At 47.2% G+C, this 15,159-nt stretch overlaps 1 long non-coding RNA gene across 8 annotated transcripts; it reads right to left on the bottom strand.

The window, feature by feature from the left end:
* Positions 1-4,482: 4,482 nt before the first annotated feature.
* Positions 4,483-15,137, bottom strand: Gm30031. Of its 8 annotated transcripts, none has more exons than XR_001781214.1 (4): positions 10,458-15,058; positions 7,721-9,784; positions 4,733-4,924; positions 4,483-4,575 (listed from the first exon to the last, which is right to left on the bottom strand). It is a non-coding gene; the product is annotated as a predicted gene, 30031 (long non-coding RNA). The 8 variants fall into 8 exon arrangements; XR_001781217.2 differs by lacking the exon at positions 4,483-4,575 and adding an exon at positions 15,065-15,137 and having other exon boundaries at positions 4,585-4,924; positions 10,458-10,604; XR_003951000.1 differs by lacking the exon at positions 4,483-4,575 and having other exon boundaries at positions 4,585-4,924; positions 7,721-7,851; positions 10,458-10,604; positions 10,788-15,058.
* Positions 15,138-15,159: the final 22 nt, after the last annotated feature.

The following is a 15,159-nucleotide window of genomic DNA, read 5'->3' on the forward strand; positions in this document are numbered from 1 at the left end:
CCAGAGATGGAGTAAACTCCTGTTCTGTGGTTGGACCTGAGAGTATGTCCTCAGGGTGGCCCCACAGGCTCCTCTCTGCTCTGGAGCAGTCCCAGCCAAAAATACAGATGCCATAGTCACTCACATGCCTCGTCAGACACAGATCCGCCTGGCTCCACCATAAAAGCTAACTAGGCACATAAAAGCCTCCTGCTGGCGTGCCAGGTGCCTCTGCAGGCTCCAGAGAGGCGCACATCAGCCCCCAATATGTTAAGGGTCTGGGACACGATGGCATCGCAGCTTTGCAACTGACTATTCGGCATAGACAGAAGTCACAGCAAGCTGTGGGCAGACTGTTTGAGTGACACATCTGGCTGGCCTCTCTCACTGAGAGGGAAAGGCCCAGCCAGCATCTCTGACAGTGAGATAAAGAACGGTGTCAGAACCTCAGTATGACCTGTAAGACCTGGGCTGCATGCAGACACTACCCTCTGCTCACAGATTTCATCCAATATCATACAGGCAGGCCAGGCTGAGCCCTACCCTTATCTGTTGACGTGTGGTGACAGTTGCTCGGCCTCCCTGCTCTCCTCCGTAGACCAGTCTACAGGGAACCACCCCAGGAATGCAGAAGGCCAGACCCTTCTCCAATGAGATCAGAGGGTCATTGTCTCCTGAACCCCAGCTTCAATGAGATGGTCAGCTAATGAGAAAGATGGAGGCAAGACCAGAACCTGTCTTGCCTTATGCATTGCCCCATTCACTGCTTCACCCACAGCTAGGACGTCCGGCCTATGTCCTTGCTGTGGGTTATCCTCTGTTTTGCAAAGCCAGGTCCCTGTTTCAGCTGTAGCAGACACAGCAGCCTCTTTGTCCTTCCATAAGGTCCTCACTCAGGGGTCCTAGTGTCTGTGACTGCTTAAGCGTCTTACCAAGGCTAGGTTTGTCCTTCTTTACCTCCATACTCTCAACTCCTTGCACTTCCTGAGACGATGGATAGATAGTGTTCCCCACAAAAGGTATTGCCAGAAGTATATTCCCCAGAGTAACCATTTTAAGAGGTGCTCTGGACCTTTAGAAGGTGAGTCCTAGCAAGATTACCTGCCCATTCCCACCCACCACCCCACCCACCACCCGCTACTACCTACTCCACCCATGCCACCCCGCCCCACTCCCACCCACCCCATCCACCACCCACCCCACCCACCAACCACCCCACCCATCACCCACCACCACCCTACCCCTTCTGGCCCCTGGCCCCCACTCTACACCCTTACCCACCCTGGCCCCAACCCACCGTGTCTCACCCTGGCACCCACTCCACCCTGCCCTACCCAGTCCTACCTCCTCCAACAGAGCTGGGATCTGTCCATCCTCTTGATCTCCTGGCTAGGGGTCTGGGCAGTTTCCCTTCCCAGACATCTCTTACCATTGCCATTAGGTCTCTACCCAGAAGCCCAAAGCTATGAATCTGCCTGACCTTGGACAAGGGCTTCCAGAAAAAAAAAAAAAAAAAAAAAAAAAAAAAGAAAATGAGCTAAATAACTCTATATCCTTATGGATTGATTCCTCCAGGGGTCTCACTGCTGTACAATTATGCTATCTATCTGCCATTCGTGGGGAGGAGCCATTTCTTCCATTCTGGACTCACACTCTCCCCTGTTTCTCCTCTAAGCACTTCCTGATGCAGGCCCTCTTTGCCACCATCCCTTCACCTAACTCCTGGGTCCACAGACAACTCCACCCTGATGCCCGGAGTCTCTTTTCTCCAGGCCAACCTGTGCCTCCGTTTCACCCAGTGTTCCCCATGTCCAGCCGTTTAGACCATTGATTCCCACGAACATAGCTAAGTGTCAAGAACAAACTCACACAGGTGTTGTTGCATTGAAAGAAAACAGAGCCACAAAGGCTGAGGTGGTCTAAAGTAGATCCTCATGGAGAGAGGATGTTATTCATACCTGCTGAAGGCTAAACCACAGCAGAGGGACAGAGGCAGGATTTTGAGGATTCCCAGAGAGAAAACATAGGACAGGGAGAGGGAAAATCTCCAGGGGCAGAAGGAAGGAAGAGGATACAAACATGAGAGCTGTTTCAGAAAGAGACCCAACCATGGAAGGATCAGGGAAAAGCAGCCCCAGGGGCCACTTCACTGATTGGATCTGCAGTAGCAGAGAAAAAGTATAGATTTTAGAAAGTAATAACTCAAGAATATGGGAGGTGAGAGCGTTAGCCACGGGAAGGTTTAGAAGTGGCCCAACCATTGAGCTAGCTAAGGGATATTAAAATATAAAGGCTGTGTGTGTGTGTGTGTGTGTGTGTGTGTGTGTGTGTGTGTGTGTGTGTGTTTTCAGTCCGGGATCTAGAACATGTGGGGCAGGCTCAGAGCAGTTTAAAAACTTCCCACTACAGTCCCACAGAAAGGCCCAATAAAGGCTATTCCTTTTTAACATCTGTATCGTTTTGTCTTGTTTCGTTTGATTTAAAACCATCAATAGATGGTGTCAATGAGAGGCAGCACCCGCCATCCAAAGGTGTACGGATGAAGCTAGAACTTGCTGAGCCATCACTCCGGCGATGCAGCATGAAGCTCCATATTGCAGCGGGATGAACAGAGTGCTTGATGGGCTAAGATAAGAGATAGTAGGAACACAGTCTGGTGAGCATCCAGACAGCCCCTCTCACCGACATCCCCTGCCAATCAGAGTCCTCAGCTGACACTCAAAATGGGCAACTGGGGTCATGCCTTTCCTTCTTGGCTATACCCTATGGCGGAAGGAGCCCAGAGCTAGAGGACCATGATACCCAGCTCCTCTACTCTGTCACGGGAGATAGTGGTCTAATTGTATGATTAAATTTAATCGGCAAGTGGTCACACCCATTTATTGACTTGGCTGTTCTTGCTTTTATAGGCATCCCTGAGAGAACAGGGCCCCCAAGTCCTTTTATATCTACTCTTTAACCCACTACAGAGGGAAAAACTGCTGTCTCTGGTCAGATTGCAACACAAATATTGATAGGTTTATTTTACACAATTATTCCTAGATATCAGTAGGAGACTGGTTCCAGAATGTCCCCCTGACCCCTGTCACAAGACATCAGAATCTGAGGATGCTTAAATAACTTATAGAATGGCATAGAATTATTTGCATATAACCTACACATATAGTCCCATGTTGTTAATTCACCCCAAGATTGCATATAGTGTTTAATATAGTATAAGAGTTGTGGAAATAGTTGTCACATTGTGTTGTTTATAGAACTATAAAAACTGTACTTGTTCAGTAAGACACTATTCGATGAATACTTTTGAGCTATGATTGGTTGAATTCGTGGTTACAGACCACATGGCTACAGAAGAGCCAGCTATGCATCTTCTTCCCTTTTCACAGTAGCTGTAACTATGGAAACATTTAGCATTAAAACTTTCCATTTTGAAGAGGGAGGTAAGGAAGAAGGAAGCCATAAAGTCGAGGTCCCCATTCTTGTCCTGGAACCCACTCTTTACCTCCTGGACACCTTCCATGGAGCAAGATGCTCATCAGCCATCTCCAGAACAGCATCCTTGGATGATCCAAGGATGCATCATTCTTGTGCAGAACAAGGAAGGTACCTACAGAGGCTCTGCATGATGGAGAAGAAAGGTACCTACAGGAGCTCTGCATGATGGAGAAGAAAGGTACCTACAGGAGCTCTGCATGATGGAGACGTTCTATACCTGGGAGTGGGGCAGGGGAAAGGGATTTAGAGTGTAGCAGAGCATCTGGGTGTGACAAAATTTGGCCATGGGATTTGAAAATGGCATAATATTGAGCAGGTATCATAGCCTTTCAGGCTGATAGAACAGCCGAGAAGGAAGAGTGTAGAGGGAGAAATCGTACAGTGGTGGGTGGCGCTCCTTTGCAAGTGTGCACAGAAGCAACTCTAAAGGTGAGTGGTACAGAGGATATCATATAAACAGATGGAGGAAGGGTCAGCTCTGATGTCAGAAAATCACTGTTAGTTTTGAGGAGAGAAGGATTCAAGAGTATGATTTGGGGTGGGGACAAGTTACAAGAAAAAGCAAAGGTGGAGATAGGCTGACTGGGAGCTGAGGGTCACCACAGAGGCCAGCACTTAGTTTTGAACTGCATATTCATGGCCTAAGGCAAGTTCAGAACCCAAAACCGGAAGTATTGCCTCTACTAATTGCATCTCATGTTCACATTGGAAAGTCAAAACAATTTTAATTCCATCAAAAGTCAAAGAGTCAAAGATCATCTGAACTGTGCCAAGCCAAGTTTTATAACTGTCAATAACTGGTACACTTCCTTGCCCCCTCTTGATTTCTCTCTCTCTCTCTCTCTCTCTCTCTCTCTCTCTCTCTCTCTCTCTCTCTCTCTCTCCCTCCCTCCCTCCCTCCCTCCCTCCCTCTCTCTCTTTCTTCTTCTTCTTCTTCTTCTTCTTCTTCTTCTTCTTCTTCTTCTTCTTCTTCTTCTTCTTCTTCTTCTTCCTTCTTCCTTCTTCCTTCTTCCTTCTTCCTTCTTCCTTCTTCCTTCTTCCTCCTCCTTCCTTTTCTTCCATTTCCTTCTTCTTCCACTTTCAGGCCATCCTAATGTCCTAATAGGAAAGAAAGTTTCCCTGTGACACCAGGAACATGGCTGCCACAGGAGGTGGGAACTGACATAAGGAGCCCACAGTGATCCGCACACTCACCTCCCTCCTTCTACCCTCCCCCCTTTGATGAAACACCAGAGCCAAGCAGTAGGTGGTTTACTTCTTGTTGGATGGAGGTGGGGCATCATGGCTCGGGGTGAGTAATTGCATCTAACTGTTGTTTGGATCTTGTATGTCTCCTCAAAACCCATGTGCTAAAGGATGAGTCCCAGAATGAAGCTCAGCCCCACTCAGGGGTGGGGAGGTCTGCAGAATCCTGCCCATGTGTTTTGGCTCGTGCTGGGTGGTGTTGCTGAAAGACAGAATAAGATTAAGATATGAGTGCTAAAGCCCTCACTGGACAGTTGCAGAATCAGACATGGAGATCTAGCAGTCCACACGGTGGGACACATTTAATGTAAGGACATAACCATCTTTTCAGGGTTATGGGGTTTCACAAGGCACTGAGTCTTGGGACTGGCTCCCATAGACTGTTTATTCGCTGATGCAAAGGGAGCCATCCAGGCAGGAGAAACTGCTGTGGTTTGCACATTACCATTTTTTAAACTAATGATCTTCATGGACCCTCCTATAGCTACCATTTATTTAGTGTGTTTTTTGTGAAGCCAGCTTACCCTGCTTGACTTAAACTTATTTTAAACAGAACCTTTACATCTCAAGTGTAAAAAGGAAAGCCAGCATTCCTTGTTAAAAATAGAAGCTAACCATAAAAATAAATAAAAAGAAACACAGGCTCATGAATTTCTTACGACGTAGCAGACTGCTCTTTGCTAAAAGTAGAAACCTGTAAGCGTGAGAAGGATGTTTAAGGAAATGCCAAAGGAAATGACATCTTTTCATAGAAAGGCTGGCAGGGGATTAAGAAATGAGCAATTGTCATGTTGGGACACAGGGGCACTAGCGATGCCCGAAGGCTGCCCTCTCACAAACAGCCCAAGGACCAGCCAGGAGGTGGATTCAATGGGGCAGATCAGTGGGCAGGTGCTTAGAACACTATCAACGGGAGGCAGGCTGGACAGGCAGGGTACTGAATATGATGGGATTCGAATGGCTGCTGAGACATGGGCAGCCAGAGCAGACCCTTGAATTTGTCTCAAATCCACACAAGAAAGCCCAGGCCCTTCAAGGGCAACAGAGCAGCTCTGACTGGCCACCCAGCATAGATGGTCCTGGGAAAGAAGAGGTATGACCATGGGCTGGGCGCCCCCTTCAGGAAGATGAGGTAATTCCTAATGATTGTCTCAGCAGGGAGTGTCTCCAGGATCCCTTAAGGAAAAGAGATGAGACAGAATGGGGGCCTCTGACCTAAGGGAGCAGCCGAGCAGAGCAGAGAGGCCACTGCAGCGCATCTTCTCTTCAGACTGGGCTAGTTTGCTATGCATGACAGCCCTATACTATCCCTGGGAAAAAGTACCAGAAGGTTAGAAAGATGGATTTAATCTCCCAGAGATAACCTCAAGACTACATATACTCATTGCTTCTCTGCCCTACGGCCTGTTTTAGATTCTTCTCTATCTCGTGTAGTTCTTTCTCTGGCCAAGGGGCATTAACCTGGAAGGAAAGCCCAGGATCCCCCCTAGGGATTATCACATGCTGCTCAAGCTATGACCGCTGTTCTCGTTGGTATGCCATGAGTACCTGGCAGGAGAATCAACCAGCTAAGGCTCTGAAGTCTCGATGCCAGACCTCCCCAGAATATGTGACTCCAGTGGGGATGAATCGCTGGCACTTCCATGGCAGATGGAACCTAACCAAACCATCTTTCCACCGAGTACTCCGTGTGTTCAGCCAGAGACAAGGCCAAATTCGGGGCTTTCGGTAGTCTCCCTGCTGGCTGGCTGGAAACTGAGATGTGGCAAAACCACAGAAGTCCAGGTTGCTGGGTATACTGCTGCTCTGCGTGTAGCTTTCATTCCTGAAACAGCTGCTCCCCACACACATCCACTATAGCTGACAACAGAAGCTAGATAATGCAGCTGATCAAGGCCTTCTATTTTGTCAATTATTGAGTTTCTCTCCGGTAGGCATTGACATGTAAGCAGAGATCTTCTTGTTTCCTCTCCACCCCTCCATGCCTATCAATATGCCTCATTTTCTCATGTATTTCAGTCTCTTCTGTTCAATTCAGCATTTCCACTATTTATAAGTCCATCTATATACTTACCTTAGCTCAGGTTTATTTCCATATAAAGTAGACATCCATGTGAACCACCCCCCCCAGACTCTACTCATAAGCTCCCCCTCTTGTTCTTTCAGTACCAACCCTGGTAAAGACGGATGCACAACTAAAGTCCATTTTCAGTTTGCAACAACAAACTACCCACCCATGAGATAAGCACACATATTTTCCTTACCCATCAGCTGATCATAACAGAGCCCCATGCAGCCACAGCTGTGGACTAGACGCGAGGCATGGGTGCCCAGTGGGAGGTGGTGTGAATGGGTGCCCCTTGGGAGGCAGTGTGAATGGGTGCCCAGTGGGAAGCAGTGTGAAGGTGTGGGCAACCCACTAGTGTGAAGCTTTATGTCATACCCTGGAATTGTGACTAGTGACACTCTGCTATGTCCAACCTTGGTTGGGTCACATCCTTCTTGGTTGAGTACTGCTGGGCTTTCCCAGGCCTGTGATGTGGTGAAAACGAGAGAACACAGTTCATAACAAGCATCTCCAGTTGCACCATCACCTGATATCCCGTGACAGTACCGTTGTGCTTCTGTGTGTTTCGAGTAAGATAAATTCCTCTGCCGCAGATGGGTGAGCCTTGCTACAAGTACTTGCTCTCACTGGCCTCTGGCATAAATTATGGTATTTTTCTCCATGAAAAACTCGGGGTCTAAGACTTGATGGACACCAAGCAACATGGCTTTTCTGCTTTCACTCCAAGCCAACAGCATTCTGTGGCTCTCTGGGATGGGTAGGATCCCTAAAGGTAGAATTTGTAACCTACCAGGGGTTGTGTCTTCTGCTTGGAAGTGAAGAGGGCAAGACACAGCAATGAGTCCTCTGCATTGGAGGAAATGTCTCGGCATGTTAAGAACACCAGCCACCTAAGAGCTTCACAATTATAATAGCCCTCAGTATCCTTACCAGAATCTCCAAAGTGCTTGCCACTTCTTGGTGACTCAGGATGTCATATGCACCAGTATGATGCTCAGTAGAATATTCACAAATCATAAGTCCATTTGGCCCATCACGCCAGAGATAGTAATTAACGTGGCCTTAGAAGATGAAATGCATATACCAGTAATTATGTTGTGATATCAAGGCCATGTATAGCCAAATGCTCTACCATTGAGCTATAACTCTGCCAGATCAATGTGAATGACTGCTGCTTCTTAGTCCTTCAAAATGAGATGAAACAGATATAGTGACCAAGTCAAAGACCACAAAGCTATGTACCTGAGCTCAGTCTGCCTGAGCCGATGTGCCACAGCTAGTCTGTAGGGTTTCTATAAGACTTGGACTAGTAGCATAAGTGATGAGATCAACAGTACCATCTCAGCTATATACTTCATGGTCCAAAAGATGGTAGTCAGATCCATTGTTGCCCTGGGGAGTACAGCACTGATGTTAATTCACTGATCTGGCTGAAGCAGGGTGAGAGAACAGTTTCAAAGACTTCTTCTTGGACCCCACTCATAGAGTAACTCTCATCGTGTTGCACCACCACCAAGCTTCAGCTTGCCTTCCAGTGGCACAGGCCCCTACGCTACAGGCCAAGACACCAGTACAAAGGTCTGGCCTCTGCCAAGAATTCTTATTCCAATTATCCATTTGAGGCATGAGTAAATGGCTATGGAGGAGACCCTGGGGCTCAATAAGCTGACTGCGAAGAGATATCCATTTATGTAAAACCCCACTCTAGCGGGATAGTGACAACGGTGCCTTAGTTCTAGTGTTCATTCACTTGGTCTCTATGTCCGTCTGTCCTTGAAGTACCCAGATGTTCCTCTCTGTTCATTTGCCACTTGAGTCTGTGACCACAGGTCCCTTTGAGAGAGTTCATTATCGTCTTCCCCTGCTAAAGTGCTGCTGATGTCTCTAGGAACCTGACTTCATCCCCTCCTACTGTGCTCCAGGACAGAAAGCTGGCCTACTGTGCTCCAGAACCAAAAGCTGGCTCATCAGACACCAGAGTGGCTGCCCCCTGCCTCATTCATTCACCTTTTACTGTTCTCTTTTTGGCTTATTTTTTTTTATTGTATAAGCAGAGCAATACTCCTCTTGTTAGCTGCGTGGCCCCTTGTGACTGCATTTTATTAAGCATCCCCATAGCTTTGTGTGAGTGAGGGGCCCTGGCTGCACTTCCCCTGTGCCTCTTATTCTGGTGGATGTATCTGGCTTAGCTTGGACAGTTAAGCACTCTGCTGCCTTGGGATCCTTTCGTTATATAGGAATCCTTTCATTATATAGGGATCCTTTTGTTATATAGGGATCCTGTTCAATAATAAAAGCTTCCACCCTGAACATCCACGTACACTGTGCTTCTTATAAAAGCAATTGCTTTTCCTAAGTGTCCAAGAGCCAACCACTAAGTGTATCAGCCACAGTCGCTGGGACCCTGTCCATAGCATAAGCCATGCATGCATCACAGGAGAGTGTGCCTGTGTCACCTCTCTTTCCAATTCTATCCCCTACTCTTCACCCAGCAGCAGCATGTCCCAGTTTGCACTCCTACGCCCTGGTATGTGTGAACCGGTCTACAGTGGATTCCTCTTTGGTGGGTTCAGTCCCACTAGGAGATAACACGACCCCATCTTTCCCTAGGCAGTCAGAAGACAGAGATAAGTAGGTTGTGTGAGGAATGCATGTTACAGTTGCATCTCCTCAGAAAGAAGTTGGTATTCTTGAGCCCAGAGCATTCATAGAGGTATAGAGACCTAAGATGCCTTCCTTAGGAAAGTTCATCAACCAAAGTGCTCCAACTCTCAAAGAACCCCCTGTTCCTAAGCAGATAGGTCCCCGACTTTGGTATAACAAACTTGTGGGTGTTAAGAATGAGGAAACTCTGTTACTTTCCTATTTAAAACCTGGAGCCAATCCTCAGCTGGATCATCTGTAAGAAACGAAGGTTTGTGTACTTACCATGGGGCCTTCTGGTGCCCTTTTCCTTAAGTCAGTTCCATAGGGGAATCTCTGGGTCTTGCTGGCCTGCCAGCCAGCCAAAGAAACGGCAAATTCCAAGCCCAAGAAGATAAGACAGAATCGTAGAGCAATAAACCCCAATGTCCTGCTTTGGCCTCTGCATATGCATACAACACACACATACACACACACACACACACACACACACACACACACACACACACACACACACACACAGTTTCTCAGACAAGATCTCAGCACACACACACACACACACACACACACACACACACACAGTTTCTCAGACAAGATCTCAGCACACACACACACACACACACACACACACACACACACACACAGTTTCTCAGACAAGATCTCAGCCCAGTTAAATAAAGAACTTGTGCTAGATCTTGGTGTTTATATTTATAAAAACTCCCTAGGGGATTCTACTATGTAGGCATGGTGCAAAACCACTACACCTTCGTCTTTCATGATCTCTCTCCAACATGGCCAGGACCCTCCACAGTGCCTGACATCGTCTTCTAATAAGTCCTTATTCCTGAACCTCTGAAAGGCAGGCATAGCCATCTGCCTTCCAGGCACTATCTCCACAGGTCCCAGCATGTGACATGGGCCTTACACCCTCAGAGTCCACTTCCTCAGGTCAGCCCCAGCACCAAGATAGAAAGGAATACGTACAGAATGTAAGAGCATGCTTTGTGGGAGGGGTAGTACATACCTGCCCAGCGCTGTAGTGTCCCAGCATTGGCCAGAAAGAGGAACCTCATGTGATAGAGCTGTCAAAGTTGTTACTCCAAGAGCATGATGCCACCCAGAGCTGTCTAGGGCTCCCCAACCTGCATCTGCCCGTTGGACTTGGCTGACCCTGAGGGAAGAAACAAAGACAGAGAGAAACTGTGCAAGAGGCTTCTGTCAGCTCACTGACCATTCCTGAGGAGGGGCTCAGCTTCTGGCCCTCAGCAGACAGCAATCTCCTAGTAGTTAGTAGCCTGAGAGTTAGGATGCCAGAGGGACATCAGATGTGTGTGGCAGCATCCACTGGAGTCACCTGAAAGCAGCAAGATGGCAGCTGGGAAGGGAGCTGAGAGCAGCAATGTGGTCCTTCTGAATTCTGGGGCTGGAGAGGACAGACAGGAAGAGACTGAGAAAGTCTCAACCAAGACAAACAGGACAGATGGCAAGAGCCTGAATGCCAGCCAGGGGATGTCCACTTTGTCCCTCTCACTCAAAAGAGACCATCAAAGTCTTTGAGGAACATTATTTGGGGGTTGTAAGGAGGCTGCACAATCCCAAAGGAGTGGCGATTTCCAAAGTGTCTATTTGGCCGCCTCTCCAGCAGACTCCTCTTAGCTGGCTCTAGCCAACTCAAACACACACACACACACACACACACACACACACACACACACCACCTCCTTCTCCAAATCGGCTCCCTTCAAATTGTCACTCCCCACAGGGCTGCAGTCATGAATGGGTTCTAAATAGTCCCGCTGTTCAGCTTTAACGAGAAGTAATACCAATCCCCATGTTTGCTCAGAGAGCACCATATTTCATCAAACCAGAGGCCGTGCAGGCTCAGACTACTGTCCGAGACAATGTTCTGTAATCCTGGTTTATTCACATGTCACGGGTATTTTAGCAAAACAGAAATGAATAGCCCTCGCCACCCTAGGAAGTACGGGGAAGGCTGGGTTCCCGCCCAGGGGAAGTTGCGCTTTCCCTGGCCAGGGTTCTCAGAGTCGCCAAGTCTGATCCTCTGAGTTTTCCCAACTTACAGAAAGAGAATTTTGGGCTGAGGAGGAGTCACAGACTGGGTAGTTATTTCCCCATAAAATGTGAACTCCACGGATGGATTTTGCCAGAGCAAAAATAAAATCTGTCATTGATTATAAAGTCCTTTGTGCTTGTTATTTCACAGATTTATTACACTCTGGCCTGGCAGCCAGGAGAGGCCCTGAGATTCTTGTCTCTAGCGCCCCACAGCTCATGCCCCAAATGGGGACAGGGACTTGCTGGCGTTTCTTTTGTCCTTTAAGGGCCAAGAGCTTTGGAAATTTAGATGAAGAGCCGTGAATCATGCCACAGACGCAGGGCTAACAACAGCTCATTCTGGAGGGCTAACACTTGCTAGCCAGGGAAACATATCCCTTCCCATTTAACTTTTAGCAGTGTGCACCAACAAAAGGGATTCCTCTACAGAGGTTTTCACCATATCTCCCGGTGTCTGGGTCCACTGTGAATGTGCCAGGACCTCTTTCAAACCCACCACGCCAGGAGCGGTAATGATGCTATCAGTGCAACTTCCTACCATCTCTCATCGGAACACTACCAATAAACCTCACAGTGTTCTGCTCGTGTCCATGTATAGAGCTGAAGAAACTGAAGCTCAGAGAACGCGATTAAGTTGCCTAAGGCCACACAGCTGAGTAACAGTGGCAATGGGACATGAACATAGCCCCCAAATGGCTTCACAGGGCCACATGGATGCTCTCACTTCCAAGGCTGCATTGACACGAAGCCCAAGGCACAGCATACAGTCCTAGGGGTGAGACCACCTTTCAGAGTTTAGAGGGGCTGTGGTGCTATCCCAGAGCAACAGAGCTGGTTAGAATCACAAACTGACTCAGTCACAGAGGAATTGGGTAGGACTATCAAATGAGGGCAAGAAGAGCTTTTCATTCGCTGTCTACCCTGGGGAGTGATTTCTAAGAAACCCTGTGGTCCTTGCTATTTAGAGCTATCAGATTATTCCCTGCTATATTGAGGTGTGGGCCTTCCAATCACAGGGACTCTTCACCCTTTTCTCACCATCTTCTGTGTTAAAGACAGCCCTCCTTCCCCCCAGAATGTGTGGCACAGAAGACCTAAGGCTGAAGTCCCCTAAACTAGTATCCTGTCTCTAGAGAGTACAATCCGGCATCCCGACGCATAAAGTCAAGAGCCTGCTTTTAACAGAATGGTCCCCCTGCCCCAAGAGCAGAATAACTGTGTGGGAAGCTATGGAAGCAGGGGATTAGAAGACTTAGATCCATAGTCAGCCATCACCACTCTTATTATTCTGAGCCACAGCCTGAACTATTAAAAACAAAACATGTTCATTGGCAAGCTCCACAATTAGCCTCATTTCCACGCTCAAGCACTGTTCAGCACGAGCTGCGTTCGCACAGATTGCTTCTTGTCTGTGCTTTGCTGCTTAGAGTGCTGTGCTGGGAGCTAGCGAGGATGTGACCCAGTGGTAATCTGAATTGCTTCACCAAACACATTTTTATCCCATCATCTCGGCCACATGAAAGGGGGCCACAGTGCTCCAGTGTTCAGAACTTTACAGTCCTGCTGTTCGGCAATAAAATGAGGCAAGAAATATTAGCCGTCCCTGGTTGATGCCTTAATTCTTTCGAAACAATGTCAAAGAATCTGGACCCTACAGGTTTTAGAGCCTGCTAAAGCCTGACCCTCGAGGTGGCTTGAATGGAGCCAGAATGGGTTAAGGAGAGCGAAGAGGCTTTAATGGACAAGGATCCGAATAGCCCAGCTTGTGCCGGCCTCCTGCAGACTCCCCTCCTTTTCACAGACCTCGATTGTGTTGGCCCCAGCAGAGACAAAACTACCCCTGAGCAGAGGTTACCCCCAGCTGGCACAGGTCAGAGGCATTCTTGGGGAGAGGAGAAGAGGGGGTGGCAAGGGAAAGTGAGGGCACATGGGGAAGGAGGGAAGTGAGATGGGGGAGGACATTTATAAGGGAGGATGGTCTGGTCCATTTATGAGGAGAGATTCAGGCCCAGAGCTGGGACCTGATGGGCTCTCAACTCCAGTCCTTTTGGGAAAGCCAGTTCACAGAACAAGTGGGAACTGTATACGAATGGGAAGTTGAATGTGATGTGAGTTAATTTTCAAAATACTACGTATTTATATACATAATAAACGCCACCCCTTAGCGCTTCCAAAAACTACAGGCCAAAGCTTCACAGCTCTGGGAAGGATGGATTCTAATATGATAGTCTGAGATTAAAAAAAATAAATAAATAAAAAATAAAAATAAAAAAACTATAAATAGTCATTTTACAAAGCAACAGAAGGCTTTTCCAGGAAAATTTCAATTATTGCACTGTGATCCCTCCAAAATAAAGTAACTATTTTGGCTCCCAAAGCCCAGAGTCACCAGGTAAGAGGAACATTGGGTTCATGAGTGTACTAACTATTAGCCTGCAGCACAGAGAAGAGTGTGGGCTTGAAGGGGGTCCTGTCCCTCTAATGCAGGGGTTCTCAACCTGTGAGTTGCAACCATTTTGAGGGTCTAATGAAATTTTCAGGTGGGTCTGCTAAAACCATGTGAATGGAAAACAGATATTTATGTTACAATTCAAGACAGCAATTAAATTACAGTTAAGAAGTAGCAATAGAAATAATTTTATGGTTGGGGTTTACCAAAACAGGAAGAACTGTATTAAAAGGTCACAGCATCTAGAGTCTAAAGAGTCCTTCACGTTTAGGTCCCTGGGCGTCTTTCTAGCCTGCTAAATTCTGTGGACTCCTCTCCTAAAGAATGTTTTTAAATGCACAAAATGGAATTCCCAAGTTAACAGAGAAAACCAACAGTACTCTAATATATAAAAATATCTTAAAGCACCTCTGCAGCATGACAATAATAAATATTCTATTTCATTAATTCCTTAATTAGCAGGGCCCAAGACTTGTTGTAATTTCAATAGTGTTTAAGCAAAAAATTTACTTTGGGAAATCTGGAAAACCTTCCCAGGTCCAATGAAAATATCTAACTAATGTCTATCTGTGAAAAGCCACAGCACTTGCCACTATGACTGCTTTCTTGTTCACATAACATTAGAAATTACTATGTTTCAGTTAAAGTTGGTAAAAATGACCAGATCTTCCCCCACCAGGACCCCGAATTCTATCTATAGGGAGGTAAGTTTGCTAGAGTGAAGCACCTTTGGGGCTGCCCTTCTGCCCCGGGACTAAGCTGCCCTAGCAGGGGTCAGCGACACCCTACACCAGCACTTCATTCGGAACTCTTTTTCAAGAAAACTGTGGGCTTTTTCTCCTCCTTCCCTGACGCTTTGAAACTTTTTACAAAGTAAATTGAAAGCATGCCCTTTTCTTTTTTAAGCAATCCTGTCCGATGTTTTCTACAGACCTTTCCTGTGTGTCTTCAACAAGTGGAAACACCGTTGCCAAAGAAAGGGTCAAGTTAACCTGATGATTCTAATTTTGTGTTTTGATCAAGATCTTGCTTCCACCGATTTAGGTTGGTTGAGCTTTGGAAACACACACACACACACACACACACACACACACACACACACACACCTTCTGTTGTTAAATCGCCGGAGCTCCTGTTCCCAAGACTGCACCTTTGCATTTTGAGCACACACTAGCTCAGAGACAACTAGGCACACATGGCC

This window comes from Mus musculus, chromosome 14 (assembly GCF_000001635.26).
Source record: "Mus musculus strain C57BL/6J chromosome 14, GRCm38.p6 C57BL/6J".
In the NCBI taxonomy this organism is placed as follows: Eukaryota; Metazoa; Chordata; class Mammalia; order Rodentia; family Muridae; genus Mus; species Mus musculus.